General features: G+C 39.1%; 2 protein-coding genes across 4 annotated transcripts in view; one reads left to right on the plus strand and one right to left on the minus strand.

Moving 5' to 3' along the window:
* Nucleotides 1–17,498, minus strand: part of COG5 (component of oligomeric golgi complex 5) — a 186,631-nt gene that overhangs the window by 108,125 nt on the left and 61,008 nt on the right. The gene's annotated exons all lie outside the window — the stretch shown is intronic.
* Nucleotides 1–17,498, plus strand: part of GPR22 (G protein-coupled receptor 22) — a 46,150-nt gene continuing 28,652 nt past the window's right edge. For all 3 annotated transcript variants that reach the window (XM_080582422.1, XM_080582421.1, XM_080582420.1), the window contains exon 1: nucleotides 1–17,498. This exon is cut by the window's right edge. The gene's annotated coding sequence lies outside the window, so the exon portion shown is untranslated.

A 17,498-nucleotide genomic window follows, 5' to 3' on the forward strand; every position in this document is an offset into this window, starting at 1 on the left:
AATATGACATCTACAGAGTAGTAGGCAGGACTGGTGACTGCAGCTAGAAAATCTACTCAAACCTGACTTCTGTCACTGGCTACGCAGATGTGGCTAATTTGCTTAATCTTTGATGAATAGTCCCATTGTAATTAGAGCACTCCAGCAAGTTGAAAACCCCACTCTTCGTCTGCCTTTATCTGAGAAGCTTTGAACCTGTGACAATCTTTGAGATGCATTTTCTTTTAAAGAGCATGACACTCTAATCTCTGCTCTTTGGACTATTTAGGCTTTTCACATGGGGAAATTTTAGATATAAAACACAACCCAGGGAGTAAAAAACAACTTTTCACACTCCCTGAGACACCTGACCTCTATGCTAAGTAGTTCTCTGCTGCTGGCTCTCTGCCTGGTCTTGCACTCCTGACCTAACTAGTGACCATCACCGAAAGAAGGGCTGGAGGATGTCTCTTCCCAGACATTTTTGGCTTGTTTTTGGTGCTCTCTTGCGATGCAAGAACTGTATATTCAGTCTCCTTCACGCTAATGAAGACCTACAGCTCAGATTGACCTAGAATCCATCTTCTTCTAATATTGTGCAATTACACCCATATCTATTGCACATTTTTGCAAATCAACCCAAATATGGCCATTGTGCTGAAATCCATGATCCTGGAATATGGAAAGTAAGACCTGTGAGCACCTACATCTTTAGGCTCCTCCAAGAACAGATACACCTCTCCACTTAAATCTCTGAAATACAACATAAATTAGGTGGGAACTGGATGATTAGATTCATTAAATGGACATGCTAAACATCTCTGGGTCACTTAGAACAGATCCCCAGGGAACTGTAAAAGCCATCTAAGAAGGGTCTTCAGTGTACCAGACGAACCTTCAAAGACAATTATGCTTTTCTTTTTCTTTTTTTTTTAATCCTCCTAGATCTAAATCACTCCAATTCCCCATGTCAAGATTGCTTAGACCTTGACACTACTGCTTATCTGTAAGACAATGCAGAAATGCTCTCATTTACACTTTTATCAGCATTTTGCTCAATCAAGCATGGGTTCCACTCCTTCTTTTGAAAGATTCAATAAAATTAATGAAATAATCATAGAATGGCTTAGGTTGGAAGGGACCTTGAAGATCATCTATTTCCAACCCCCTGCCATGGGCAGGGACACCTCCCACCAGACCAGGCTGCCCAAAGCCCCATCCAGCCTGGCCTTGAACACCTCCAGGGATGGGGCAGCCACAGTTTCTCTGGGCAGCCTGTGCCAGTGCCTCACCGCCCTCAGAGTAAAGAATTTCCTCCTAACATCTCGTCTAAATCTCCCCTCTTTTAGTTTAAAACCATTCTACCTTGTCCTGTCATTATCTGCCTGAGCAAAAAGTAGCTCTCCATCTTTTTATAAGCCCGCCTTCAGTATTGAAAGGCTGCAACGAGGTCTCTCAAGAGCCTTCTCTTCTCCAGGCTGAACACCCCCAGCTCTCTCAGCATTTCTTCATAGGAGGGGTGCTCCTGCCCTTTGATCATCTTTGTGTCCTTCCTCTGGGCCTGCTATACTTCCTTCGTAAGACAATGTTGCACTGTTTCCATTAATAACCAGCCCATTATGAATTCCTAATGAAGTTATCTTCCTTTAATGTCCTCCCAGTAAGTTTATTAAGGCACAGACTTAAATTCTTACTAAGCCAGCTGAACTTTTAAATCTTTGACAAATAACCTTTCACTTTAGTAGCCATTTATTTTTGTTTATTCACAATGAACTCATCTAAGCATCAGATTAATTTTAGCAACCACATGTTCTGAATTGAACACAAAACTCCAAGTGAGTGACTTCACAGCTACGTAGAGAAGAAAATCTTTGTACCTGTGTATGAAAAACTCTGCATAAGAAATTGAAATAAAAAAAAAATCCAGAAGTGCTGCATAAAGCTGAGTTAGGAATCAAGGAAATCAACTTGCTTACCAGTACAGCATGTTAAATAGGCTTTAGCCTACTAAGAATAGGCCTGCAAATGGTTTTGTCTGTACACGTTTGTTTAAAAATTGATCAGAGAAGTCAAAGGACAGCTGAGCAGCAGGAAAGTACATTTCATGCTGCACAGGCTATTACTGAAGCCCTATACAAATGCATGTTTACAAAGCTGCTTTTGCTGGGGGCCATGGCAGTCCCTCATACCCAGACAGGAGTGACTTACCCAGCTGACAGCAACTTTTTGCTGTGACTAAGCTGCACGTATAAAGGTGCTCCTATTAAAACTAATACTAAGCTCCCACTGCCTTCGATTACTAACTTCAGCCAACAAGTGACTTGAGCATGAACACTAGTTTCCTGACCCCTTCCCTCAGCTGACACAGTAAAAAATAAAAATTTAAAATAAAAAATTTAAAAAAAGGTGCAAAGACTAAGGACTAAGTCTACTGCAATCATAAACCTTGAAGTAGTTTCTTGGCAACATGGCATTAAAAATATCTTCAAAGACTTACCTAGTCCACAAATAAAAAAATTGCTGTGGAGTTCGCTTACGTGATAAAATCATATTCTACAACCCCAGGCTGTTAAAAAAATAAAATTAAAACATGATTCCGATCTCCTAAATATCTGTGAAAAAGAAATAAAGAAGAGACTGTTTCTCCCTACCATATTTTATCTCAAAACCTAAATTAGGCCATTTCAGGCGCTAAAAATCTAATCAGTGTGATGCTTCCATGGGAGGAACAGAGAGCCCATGCTGCTTTGGCTTCTCCAAATACTCCATCTGCGCCTCAGACTGGCAGCCACCTCCTGCTTATCTGCCAAAATCTGCAGCTTCGTTTCGGATTTCCTGCAATCCTAACAAAATGCCTTGGGACAATGTATTTCAGTAGGACTTCAAAATTGAGAGCCTTTCCGTGGGTTCAGCAGCTAGACCGCCTACCCTGGCTGCTGGGAGTTACCGTCCTAACCCGTGGGGAAGCCCTAGCAATCCTATTGTACCGCTTTCAAAAGAAAAGCAGCTTTCGTGAGGACAGTAAGTCTACAGTAAAAACATCTGCAAATGCTTTCCTGCCATTCCTATATAATAGCAGAAGCTTCGCCACCAGCAGGACACACACCTTTGGATACTTTTTATTGTCTAAGCAGACAGCATAATATCAGAAATATCTTTGCTCCTGCGTTGCCACCAGTGACGCTGCCACTGCTGACCGTGCAGGTGAAGTGCAGCAGAGGTAGCTGACACCAGCACGGCCAGATTGTAGCCAGGCCCTTGGTACATTTAGGATACGGTTTATCTGAAATATTGCAGAGGAACCTGCACATTCCAAAGTGTTAATAGTAGTTAATAAAGAAAACACGTCACATGCACTACAACAAAGATACTAGCGGTTGTTAATCCAGGGACTAGCGAAGGCAGAATTTTGCTCCAGGCATTTGTGCAGTACCATCATCCTGCTCCTTGCTGTGTACAGTCAGCCAGCAACTACACAGTCCGACTAACTATACAGTCACGACCAAAGAAGCACGGGTGAAGTGGGCTGTAAGGTACCTGTGTCTACTTACAGAGAATGAAGCAGCTGCGAAGGCTCATCTTCCAGGTATTGCAGGCTCTGCAGACCAGGGCCCATGTTAAAACTTGCCAGCTTTCCTCTCTGAAGTTGAACTAATCAATCACTCTTAGCTTGGTTCTCCGTCACTCCAATAGGGACAGCAGGATTTCCACACTCCTGCCTTTCACCCTAAAGCTCCCGAGTAAAGCTAATCCTACATTAACCATTACAGATTTACTGAGTACAGTATTTATAACTAAATAAGGGAACGCTCGTGCTTAAAATGAATCAGGACCTAAATATATTGTCAGACCACAAGCCAAGGCTGGATGCCATGCACTGCCCTCACACCAGCATGAACTGCAGCACGCTGCACCAGCCACTTCTAAGCCACGGAGCACAGGAGGAAATCAGAGGAGGGAGCTACAGTGCTGTAGCCATTCCTCCACCTCCCGCCCCTCTGCTAACTCTAGCTCTTTATAGAGGTGCACAAAAATAAAGGCAAATCCTTGACTCTCCCATAGGGTGCTGGTAGTGCTTCCACTCTGACCATCACACCTTATTAAGCTTGGAAAGCACAGCTGGAAATGACTTTTTACGGACTTAAAATACAGACTGCCTGCTGAATCCTCTTCTTGAACAAAAGTATTATATGTCAAAGCAAAATACGCTGAGCCCTAGGAATAAGTGACATTTATAATCTACCTCAGCCTGAGAAAGGGTTAGAATTTTATACTTAAAGAAGAAAAGACTTTTGTCATTATGCTTCCAAATTTTCTCCATTTACTAAATCAGAACAGTTTTTCTAATCTACCAGCTTAGATGTTGCTTAAAGTTGTGGTTTTTAAACCACCGTTTCCCAGATAGTTATGTAAGAGGAGTTCAACAGACAGAGATAAATCTGATATGCACAGTACTTGAGGTAGAAAAACAAGACTGAGCAAAGCAGCTAGTTTTTCTTAATCTGACTCAACAACTTAGAAACGTTCTACAAGACAATTTCCTTTTTTTGACCTCACTATTCAAATGTTTGAAAAACAGGGTAATTATGAAGCTAGCATCACTATGAGCTCCGCAGAAAGTGCATCATGCTCTCTATTTAAACTGAGCTCATTTTGAGCTTTTCCTGGAAATTAGAGAATCAACACTAAGTCTACTAAGACTAAGACAATCAGGTGCACTAACAAAAGGAAACCAGGACAGCCAGCAATAAACCACTGTGATTAAACCACGTCACTCAAGAGGCTATGTGAGCCAAAAGAGAAAGCCTTCCGTGCCTTGAGAAATGGTGTCAGTGACGCTAATAACAAAGAGCAAAGTTACAGCAAACTTCCAGAAGCAAAGTAGGAGAGCTGAAGTGGTTCTCTAGGAGCAAACACCAGCAATCCACCCGATGCACAAGTAGCAAGAATCCAGTGACCAATTAAGAGGGTTTTTTTCATGGAACATGGGGAGTAATTAAAGGAAATTAAGGCATTCCTGAAATTCTCAGTGATTTCTGTTTGCCTGTTTGAGGAACTTTGGGGGATTGTTTCTTTTTGTTCTACTTTGCTTCTTCAGACCTAGCTGCAGAAAATGTTGGTGACATCTGTACCCTAAGGCTGTTCTTTTTCCATAATGAAGAAAAATCATGATTTTAGAAGAAACTACTGATTTAAAATCCAAAAACTCAACAGGTCCAAATGATCCCCAAACGTTATGCTGAGATTTAAGTATGCGCAAGTTGAGAGGCTACCAAAACATGATTTATTAAAAAATACTGCAGAAGACTGCTACAGGGCAAACGTTGCACCTATGCTGAAAATTTCTCAAGAGAGAACATAAAGATCAAAACAAATTGGCTGAAATTGTCCCTTACAAATCACATACTAGAAACAAAGAATGTCAAGATGGGGTACAACTGCAATATCACTATTACTTTAAGCTGATCTAAGTGTAGGCTGCCCTGACATGAATGCTCTCACATTTCCACCTCCATGCCCCTCACTTGCTCTCCTGCCCTTTCCTTCCACCCCAGCCTGCAAGTTTTAGCATTCATGGGAGTTCTTCCTACTGAGTTTTCATCCAAAGGCACTCTCTCTCATCTGATGCATGACACAGGCATTCAAAAACTATTGCTGGCTTATGGGAGAGGGTAGGAACCCATAGGCGGGCTACAATCCTTGGTGGAAGCTCAGATATAAACTGGTAGAAAATGTTTATGAAGCTGAGTCTAAATCACTATTTGCAGTATTTATTTCCATTACACAGAATTAGGAGGGAATGGACAGATACTGTAAAAAGCACATAAAATCCTTTCTACAAGGGAGAAGTGTTCAGTAATGACCAACAATTTCATTTTTGAAGGGAGTTATTAAGCACTCAGCCTTTGGTCCTACAGCAGTGCCTAGATACTAGCACAAAACAAACAAAATGAGTAGATCGATTTGTTAGAACTGCTGATGACCAATTTGAATTATTTTTTTCATCTGCTTCTAACATACCTCGAAGTAATTTACTAATTCAAATGGGCCACAAATCTAATCCATGGTCCTCACAGAAATCTTAGTTACAGCACTAGGCCCTGAAAAGGAAGGATGACATCCTGTTTGCCTCAGTTGTATCTGAACCCACAACCCAGGAAGCTGCTGGGCCTGAATAGGTTCATTTCTTAGTTTTCAACAATGCAGGTAATACTAAACTAAAAATAGTCCTACAACCAAGCCCGATACCTTGGCAGAAACCCAAGGCTCACCCTTTGGTGAAGGTGACCTGACATTTTGTATTCCGTCTTTATTCTCTAAGTAGAATAGGTGAATAAAGTAACATAAAAAACAATATAAACTAACATGAAGAACAACAGTCTGCTCCCTGGAGGCACTTAAATTTTCCATGCCACTGATACACAGAGCAGGTGGGGAATGGCAAGAGAAGGCACATTTGTAGGTCTTCAGAAATGGAAACTGGTGCCTCAGAGAAGAACCTCCTCCATGATCTGTTTTATTCATTTTATTCTCCACATAGGCTGGAGAGGTTGCCCCACACCCTGCACCAGGCTCCTAAGCACTTGCTGAAGCAAAGCTAATATTAAGCCTTTAAATCAAGTGAAAAGAATTCCTCTACGGTCACTATGAAATGATATCTTACAGCCATTTTACATAGCGCAAGCTCTTCAGAAAAATGTTTAGTCCTATAAAACTGCATAAATCATGGTGCTCTGTGAAGTGTTCAAGACAACAATGTCAGTGTTCTATACTGTGCCATAGAAAATACAGCGTGTATTTTAGATATATTGTATGAACTGATTAAATGATTAATTTTGAACCTTAAAAGATTAATTTTGAAAGTTTTATGGAGAAACTATGAATTCATTACTGGAGAGGAAGAAAATTTCATTTTACAACAGTGCCAGTTACTCAAACAGTTCCTACTATCTTTCCTTCCTTTTCCTACAGGACAATATTCCTGCAAATGTCTCCTTTCCTCAGTGAAACAATGAAGAATAAAATATCTGTCACTAAAATGCCATTAAGTTCCTATGAAAACTGATCTTTATTTAACCAATTTTTACCATCTTAAAAATTAACTACTTGTATGCATAATACATAAAGGTTTAGCATTTCAGCTGTTTGAGCAACATCAAGGGAGGCAAAACTGCCCTGCTGGAGCCAGAAACTGAATCGAGCTAGTGGCACTGAATTTCTGTTTGCTCTCCCAGATAGCATGTTAACTCGCTCATGCTAAGTCCAGAAAAGGAAATAAAATATTAGACAACCACGTATAGTTTCGCATAGGTGTCCGTAGGGAAAGGAGACATGAAAAGTAAAACCGGAGCAGACCTACTCCTCAGTTTTTCTTATCAAGCACATGCCAGGAATGTTTGAGCTTTAAAGAAATCAGGTCACTGGTACCAAACCCAAACTGGTGAAAGTGAATGATTTAAAGAGAGCAAAACCTGAACCACCCATTTAAACACAGGCAATCTACCTTGTACTGTAAAAAAAGGATGTAATCTATATTGTGTTGTTTTACCTGACTAAAGCTTCATTTCAGAAGAAAATTTGGAGTTCAACAGTCTAAAACTAGTGATCATCTAAATATTAAAGTATTTAACTTCCTCTAGCATGTTAAAACAAAGTGAAAATTTTCAGGTGTACAGGAGGCTGGAGGAAGAAGAAACCGGTTGTCATCCTGCAGTTGGGTTTCTGTTTCCTCAAAATGATTGTTACTGATTTTGAAAGAATGCACTTTCTGTTAAAACATTTAGTAGTGCTTCAATTATCACCTATGACCAGTTCTACCTACAGAGGAAATTTGCTTTTTCTCTCCAGCCTGCATGCACAGAACTCAAGAAACACAGCCAAAGTTGATAACAGGACTGGAGGAGTAGTGAGGAAGCCTGACTATCCATTTTTAACATTATATTAAAGCTGCATTTAAATTGTCTTGATGGAAGAGTTAATTCCTACTCTCTGGGCTGGAAATCAGACGTCAGGCAAGATCTGGAATTGATGGAAATGAGTTTGATATCTATTTTTATCATCATCACTGACTTAACAATGAGCACCATATTTTGGAGACATCCCTGTGAAAATGCCATGATTCAGAAAATAGCTTAACACACCAAGACAAACATTACTTAGGTCTAATCACAAGTTATACTGCGCTACTCCCACATCCACTTAGGCCTAAAGCGAGATTTCTTGAACTCCTTTAAGGTTCCCCCAGCACTAGATCCTCCCCCTTTTTTTCCCCGTGCTGGATTCAGACTGACAACCTTACTGAACCTCTGCTTTCTTCTATTTTGCCCAATTCCTTCTCCTCAAATGCCCAGGCTCAAAGTGGGGTGGGCAGTGATTCACATCCAGCTGGTGGCTGGTCAGCACTGGGGCTGATACCCTTTAATATCATCGTTAATAACCTGGGTGATGGGACAAAATTAACCTGCAGTAAGTTAAATCGGAGTGAGTCCAACACGGAACCACCAAGACAGCCAGGGAGCTGACGCACGTGGAGTGTGAGGACAGGAGGAGAGAACTGTTTGTTAACCTAGGGAAGAGATCATTAAGAAGAAGAGATCATTAAGACGAGATGTAACTGCTGTCTTTTTCTGTCTAGCAGGTGTTGGGGAGAAAGCAGAGGCAGACCTCTCTCAGAGGTGTACGCAGACAGGTCAAGAGGTAAAAGACACGAGCTACAACAAAGGAAATTCTAATATTTGGGGAGAACCCTGTATTTGTGCTGCTGTACACCTTACCCATGGAGGACATTAGCCTGCAGGGATGTTTGCAACTTACATTTTAATGAAACAACTGAGCATTAATATTGTTAAGGTAATCTCGAACTCTGAAAATCACCCAGAGCTTCTTAAGCCTTTCCTCAAAAGAAGCTGACTTGAGAAACTTCAAGAGCTCCCCAAACATTTTTACCAGCTAAAACTTCATTCTTCTAAATTCTCTGTGATAAAGTACTCCCAAGGACCTTCTGTGCCACTCATCCTCAGCATTTAGATGAAATGTTTTGGGTGGAGCTCTACCTGACCTATGGCCTAGAAATCAGAAAACATTCAAAAGAAAATTTCTTACACCACTGCCTATGTAGTGCATCACCTCTACAACAGCACTCCCAACGTGAAGCAGAAGTTATAATCATAAAAACAAGTACAATATATATATTATTTAAAAAGTCCACGTTTCATTCTGATAATTAAGAGGTTGTTCTTCATTAAAAATAAACAGAGAGGAAAACACTTCTCTATAATAAATTCACTGAAGTTTAATTTAGCCACTGCACTGCCCTTCAGATGTACATGGACTTCCAAAATCAAATTTATTGTGGCAACAAGCAATAATACCTCTACAAGTCAATACTCCTCTTGGGCTTTTTTTGGAGCTAAGCAAAAATAAAGCATGTTGCCAGTAAAAATCGAGTTGTCCTATTTCTGTTTTGAACAGACTTCATACCATCGCAGATGCAAAGCTATGTGTACAGCATATGTGAAAAAGAAAGAGAAAGGGGGACGGATAGGTCTAATGCAGAACAGGAGAGGTATGAATCACAAATTGGGGATTACTGAAGAAACGAACTTACGGGTTGAAAGAGATGAGACTGACAGCACGCTCAAAAATAAGATACAGAAAAAATGTTGGAATGTGAGCTGTGAAAGGACAGAAATACAAATCAGTTCATACAATCTTATTAATTAGTAAGAGTCATTTCCTTTCCACCTTGAATGTTTCCCCCCAGCTCCCATCTAAACCAGTAGCTTTGCACTGCTTGCTCATTACCAATGCCAACAGCATTTCTGCTCTAATTTCAGCAGAGCATCCAAAACTGGAAAACAAAGGGGTGAAGAATGCTTTTTTAAATAAATTTTGAGCAGACAGCAATCAGGATCTTTACTGTCAGAGAAGTATTTCTTAAAATCCCAACAGCTGTACAATAAGCAGTCTTCCCTGAAATGGAGCATCACATCAGTACATAAAATGAAAGAGAATGAAAAGAAATGTATTCTCATATCTGCAAGAGATAATTGCATTGAAAATATATTGCAACTGCATCATATACCCATGTAAAGGAATTATGCCCTTCTAACTGTATTGCTGGAGTGGCTGAGGAAAATCTTTCCAGAACAGAGATAAGGGCTCATCTAAATGAAGGTATATGACTTTGACTCTCTCTTATTTACCTAAGTTAGCATCATAAATAAAGCCATGAAAGCAAGCAAAATAGTGATGGGTGGTAGGATGTAAAAGATAATAAAAATTTACATGTGGACATGAAAATACCAGTATTTTTGGCAGCTTTTAAATATTAAATATTATTACTTTTATCATTCAAAAGGCAAGTAGAATTTTTTCATTGCTCAGATTTATGTAAAAGTACAATGATTCAGTTTCCGTCAGTACTGCACCACGTTGTAAGAGATACATACACTGATAAAAGAAAATGAAGGAAAATCACGTGTTCCAAAAATCTTAGTGAACAATAACCTTCAAACATCCCACCGGTCGCTGAGACAGCAAAGATGGTTAACTCTTCACTGAGTCAATGCCCTCAAAGGAGGGCAGAAGAGATTTTTGTTCATTTGTGAGTTTTAATCTGTGATATTAATAATTAAGGCCCTAATTCTTGAATACGTTTTTATCTGGATAAAGGTATGCACTTTAACAGTTATAGACTTCAAGTATACAAGTCTACAATTACCTTATAGAGTTAGTCATTTCTAGCTGCACTTCATTTTTTTCATTTCAATGAGTTATATCCTGTTTTTTATTATTATTTTTATCATTATTTTTATATAACAGCATGCATCCAAAAATGTCAGTTTGTACATGAGAGAATACAGATCATTTCTAACACATACTTGTAGATGCCAGGAGATACTTCAAGATCAATAGTGATACAGTCCTGTAAAATCAAATTAAACCAAAATCATGCTATTATCTTGGCCCCTGAATAATGTAAGACGCAATACTTTCTTTTTTACTTATATATATATAAGCTGTAAATACTTTGTCAATATTCTTCAGTCCTTGTGGGTCTCTCCTGCCTCTTTTCAACACCCACCATTTACCCCTTTCGAACTTACACCTTCAGGAAAACATTTCTGCAAAACCAGAACTGCATTTTCTTTAGGATCAGCTGTTAATTCCCTTGGTACTTAAAAATATATGTAATTTTTATCTTTAATAAATGCATATTTAATTCCTCCTCCCACCTCTCCCTTGGCATACCATCAATAACTTCCTGCAATTAGCTGCAGATTTGCTTGATTTTATCATCTTTAGAGTCAACAGATGTTGCATATGCTATAAATCACACAGGTTTTATGTACTTCAGATACTCTGTGGGAGAACAAAGTGAACCTTGTGTTATCCAGAGTGCTTCTGTAAACATCCTGAATATAACTGCAAAGTTTTAAAACACCATACAATATCTTATCTCCTACAGTAAAGCTTTATTAAAATTTAGAGATGAGCCTATGGCAGAAATCAACTCAGTCAGCCAGAATTCCCACCAGTTCTTCTAGCGGCAATAAAACTTAGCAGCAGTACTAAAAAGAGGTGCAAGAAAGAACAATGTTTGAAAGCCAAACTCAACATAACAGCGTTCAGGTTCCAAATATTTGTATTTGAAGTTAGCCTCTACAGATGCCTGTCTTTTGATGTTCCAATAGAAATATAAAGCATTTAACCATGATACAAAGACTCACAGCAGTTATCTTCCACAATCCTTTAATACCTTCTATCTTGTACAAATCAGATAGTGAAGTTGAAAAATAGAAAATTTAAAGCTTTAATCCTTTCCTTTCCTAGCCCCACTCCCCATTTGTTATAGTTTGCTAAAACAGCCACGAAGATACAAAGAGTAAAATACAGCTCTCACCCTTACCATTTAATGTATTACTTAGCTGCATCTGCAGTGACAACAGAATGCAAAGAAGCTGGAGGAAATGTCGTGTACCCCCCAGTCCACCCCATGCAAACTGCTCTCTCATGTTCATCATTCCCCCCAAACCTGCCAGATTATTCATGTATGAACACAGGTGAAAGGGGATTTGAACAATGTACCTGCACAGCTGCTCTTCAAAGATTAGGCAAAAAGAAACAAGCCTTTAATACACTCTCTGTGACTGCCCTTAGACAGCTGTGGCACTATACCTTTACGCTACCTGTAAAAGTTCTTCAGTTACCTAAAAGTATAATATAATTTCTCACTAGGTTTGGGTTCTTACACACATACTGGTGTCCTTTTTTTTTTTTTTCCTTCAAGTAAAACACAGATATTAATAAAATTAGGAATCGCATAATAGATGATGGTTGAGAATCACCATAGATTAAGATTTCATTAAAATGTACTTGTCTTTTTCTTTCATAATTTTAAAGCAGTTAAAAATCAAAAGCTAAGTCTTCTCAAATATCGTACTGATGACACATTTGAGTTCTATTATCACTAATGCCACACAGACTCAAAATTAAAAATTTATATCTTAGGTAGCAGGGTTCAAAATAATGAGTTAAATGATAAAAATACCAAGAATTTAAAAAAAAAAAAAAAAAAGCATATCCAAGAAAGCAAGCAGCAAGTTCAAGCATGTCTTTTGGTTCTTAAAGGCACAAACTGTTAACAGATAACATTTCATTTAATTAATAATTGTTATTAAATAAATGCATACATTTTCTTTGTGGAATTACATAATTATCTACCAGCCAATTATATCTAGTAATTGACACCAGAAAAATTGCATGGACCAAAAAAATGTGCTGCTTCAAGGACAGAAGATGGTTAGCAATTTAATACTTTAAAACAAAACTGACAAAACACATAGACTCATTGTGTACTCATATGATTCCATAATAATTTTTATTACAGTTCCTCTCATTCTAAACAATATTTAGTCTGGCAACAGATTTTTCTCAGGCCTCAGAAAGCCTAATTTGTGGAATTCATTGCTAACAGTTATGAATCATTTCAAGAGCAGGAAAGAAACAGATTCTTCTCTAAAACTCATAATACCAACAATTAGACTAAACACCTTTTCCTTCTGGAGGACAAAATTGAATTAAAAACATCAAAGGAAAAACAATTTCTCATTAGCTTTTACTAACTTTCTTGTAGGAACACAGCCCTAAAGTAATATATATATATATATGTATATATATATTACACTACAGCACAATTAAGATTTACATTTTTCCAACATACAGAATGTTTATTTTTGCCTTATGAAAATAAAATAGTTAAACATTGAAAATATTCATCTTTAGCAGAAAATTAAGCAAAGATTATCACTGCTCTTCAGTACTAATGGTATTGATACATTCATGACAATTTATCACTGAAATACTGGAAACTAAGAAGTAACAGCAGCAATGAGTCTTGTCTAGAAACATGACAATATTTGCAATTTTAATATGTAAAACTTATTTGCTGTCAAATATATCTCACTAGGAGATCCATGCTTAGAGACCAGCAGATGATCTATTGTGCTGAGTAAAACGATTGTCAGCAGATCCTGAAAGACATACTTCTGGATGAGCTGTGGTCTCAGCTCTTAATTTCCATGACTTGGTTATGTCCTCGGGTTAGCCAAGCTCCTTTTTCACAACAGGGGACAGTAAGCACCAGGCATAGACATCTCTGAATGCAAAAGCTCTACACAGATACAATTTATGGATTAGCAATATTACGAGCAACGGTACTGTTGCGTTTAATGATCCTCAATTCCTTTTCCCCTTTTGTTAATCATCCAAACATTCCTTGAAACCACGCAAACATTTAGCAATCACTGCTTTCCATGATGTCTGAAATACACGCTGTACAGAGCAGTAGCTTTAAGTTATGAACCTGCCACCCACCGTTGTCATTCAATGCCATTTAGTACTTGTAATGGAAGAGAGCGATTGTTTGATATGTCTTTGCTTTTCCCACAGCATTCATGACTCGATATGCATCCATCATATCTTCCCCTCAACCATCTCTTCTCCAGGCTGGGTAACCCTTCTCAAGTCATTTACAGGAGGTGGCCACCAACTGCTGACTGACTTCTCCACCCTCACCCTACCAAAGGAGCATTTGACATTATTTCCTCATTGGGTACTTCTCGGGGTACCAAGGCAATGATTTATCAAACTACTTCTCTGACGAGAATTTTGACAATTACCTACAGTTGGCATGCATACCCGCTGATCAAATCAGTGGCAATGCAGTGCTGCGCTTGATTCTGCAGAAGTCGCACCTAGGTTTCTAGTGACTCTATGCTATGCAAGTAAAGAGGCCACAATTTGTACTGAGAAAAGCATCACAAGTATTTGTGAATATTAGTTCAAATAAAACTCCCAATTCACTTTATTGATTTTATGACGTTGTCATCTGCAAATTGAATATGTGAAAAGAGACTTTTCTTTTTTAGAAAAATATACGTGCGAAAAGCATTGCAAATATAGTACACATGAATGTTTGTAGAAATATATGAAATCCTGGGTACTTTGGGTACAGTCTAAAATCCCTTTCTGTGTGTTGGAACTTCTAAGAAAAAAATGGAAGGTTAACAAAAAAAAAAAAAAAAAAGAATTATCAGAAGGGGCCAGTCAGGGAAATGCCTCAAACTCCGACATACACAGCAGACACACACTAGGCCTCTCAGTTGTATGGCTGGATAGGGCCAGAAAGTAAGGAGCAATAAAGGTTGCTGTAGGTTATTAGTTTCCCTGAGCAACCCTCAAGCAAACAGCCCAAGCCAGCAGCGACTGGCCAGTCCCAACATGAAGGCCTGCCTGACTTCTCAAGAGAAGCAGCTATGCTGAAAAGAGGCGAAATCACTCAGCCTACGCAATGCCCTTGAGAAAAGAATGGAAGACGTGCATTTTGTTTTTGAAGATACTTTTGTATTTACATAGCGCTCGACTGGTGGGCTGTGAGGAAGTGGCAAACAGAAAGAATCGAGAAGGGCCTGAAGGAGGCCTAACGGGCACCAACAAGGAACTGCGGCACACGGAAGCTCAACACCGGTCTATTGTTCTGAGTAAAAAAAAAAAAAAAAAGTTTTTTTTCTGAGGCTTGAGAGTCTGAAATACTGACAAAATCCAGGTGCTGAGCATCTTAAATGAACGTGGCTGTCTTGTGGCTGAACTTGTGCCACAGCAGACTCCTGAGCGGGGCTGGGGGCAGCTGCCAGCCGTGCCAGATGGAGCCGGCCTAGGAACAGAGTAACCTGGCCGCAGCTCCCACCAGAGGCCTCTCGCTGTGCTAACTCTATTACATTGTTACTTTATATTTCTTGCTGTTTTCTGATCCAATTAAAGTCATTGTAAGTAATTAAAAAGGCAGGGTTAGCTGATTGCATTTGAGGAGACATTACACAGATCATATTCGTAAATAAAATGGCTTATTAGGGCTGACTGAAGCACAGGAAACTGGCAAGAGACGGGTGCAGCAGTGCCTCCAGAAAGGCTGAGCTAGCCACTCGTGGCAAGCACAGCGGAGAGGGCTGCAGGGAGGCTGCTGATGCGCCTCAGGGCCTTCCCCCTCCAAGACCAAACACTGAGGAGGAAACAAGGACCCCACTACAAGGATTACTCGAGTACAAGTGAAAAAACGTCAGATTTAACAGAGTTTCCCTTAGTTTTACACAAAGGAACTCAGAATGAAAACTACAACCTCCGTAAGGCAGTGGCTTTTTTTTCTTTTTTTCGCTGTTTGCATCTTGTTGTGACAAATTAAAATTAAATGCATTGTTTTATAAGATATTTCAGTAAGTGTTTGGAAGCAGCTATTGCTGCCTAATTAAAATATTTTTCCATAAATATGTCGTATTATGTTACAAAATAATTTAGAGTCCTATCCAATTCCAAAATACAAATTTTTTCAAATTCCTGCCTTGCAACGGTTTCAGGGTTGTCAAGAATTGGACAAAAAATGCTTTTCAAAATGTCAAACCTTCCCAGAAAGCAACAATTTCAAATTTCATCTAAATCTTCTGAAGGCTCATTTTCATCCACAAAGCTAATTATGCTTGGTCTGACTTTGGCAAGCAGCATTAGGGATCAAGGCAAATTGCTCAAGTAAGGGAAAACAGACAGGTCTTCAAAGGCATTCTAGGTATGACAGAGCACTCCTTAGGAGCATCAGGCTTCAATAATAAAATTTTGTATCTGATAGCAGGAAATAGGAAAATAATTTCATTGGCTAGTTTAGAGAATGCTCGTTTTCCATCTTCTCATGTACCACCACAGTAACTAGTGTTTGTTAAAAAAAAAAAGGCAGGGTGGCATATATGTTTATAAATAATCACTCAGAGTTCATATACCACTACAAATGACAGAAAAGATGTATTGTGTGAAGCCTGTTGCATGGGTAAAATAATTCCACACAATTCCAATTTCAGAAATACAATGAGATAAAACAAAGTTAAAGCAAGTGTAAAGGCCTCACAGCAACTAAGAGAGGGGCATCTGTCTGGGCGCACTGAGGGAACCACGTTAAGTTAATAAAATGCACAAATCACCAGGTGTACATTTCTGAGAGAAGAAAAGAAAAAAGAAACATTTGTTAGTCTCATAAAGCAGAACATTTCAGAATACTTCTGTCCATGCTTTGCAACTTTGAGGAGCAATATTCTGGGAGTCCAAGGATTGTTTGCACATATATTCTCCATTCTACCTGTACTCTCCAAGTAGAGCCTTAGCCTCTCTTACCCTCTCCCCAGAGTAAAGCTGGCTAATCTGGTTTACAAGCAGGAAAGAGGAAGCCAAACACGGGGAGAGGGAGAGAGACACCTATTTTTTCTTTTCCTGAAAAATGACAGGGAAGACAGCCATCAGCAGTAACAACGTCAAGAGTTCAAAAAATGAGTTAGCCCTCAAGAAAATGTGGCATCGTTCTAACTTTTCAAAGCAGTACCTGTATGGATATTTTACTTTATTTCCCTATTTCTGAAATTCTAGAGCACCCTTGCTTTGCATTCCCAAAGTTTTCAGAAGCCCTGAGAACTAAACGGCATCTTTAAAATGAAAGTTCAGATTCTCAAACATTATCTTGATAGTAGCATCAATGAATTTCATCAAATCACACAATTTGGAAATATATATATTATCAGTAGCATAAGAATTGCAGTCTTGCATGACAAAAGCTAGCAAAGCAGTCACAGAGCAGTAGTACTGCTTTTCCCTTTCCCAGAGCACAGTCAGCAGCTGGGACAGATTTTCAAAGAAATCCTCTGAGAAAAAAAAGGGGCACAGTGTGAGAAGTCTGATAATAAAGGAAGCTATAGTACCCTCACTCGTAAGTGCTAAGCTTTATGAAGAAAGGTTAAGAAGCTGTTTTTCAGCTAGGCTTTTCTCACTGCCTCCTCCTGAAAGTGATCACTTTGCTGGCTCCACCCCCAGAGACATCTTGAGAAGAAGACAATTCACCAGTGAGAGCTGCATGGAGAGCCTGCAGGCAGAGTTAAGACAGAAAGAAAAAAAAATACAGCGATTTATCTTATATAAGGGAACAC

Source organism: Anser brachyrhynchus, assembly GCF_964034855.1.
Source record: "Anser brachyrhynchus genome assembly, chromosome: 1".
Taxonomy (NCBI): domain Eukaryota; kingdom Metazoa; phylum Chordata; class Aves; order Anseriformes; family Anatidae; genus Anser; species Anser brachyrhynchus.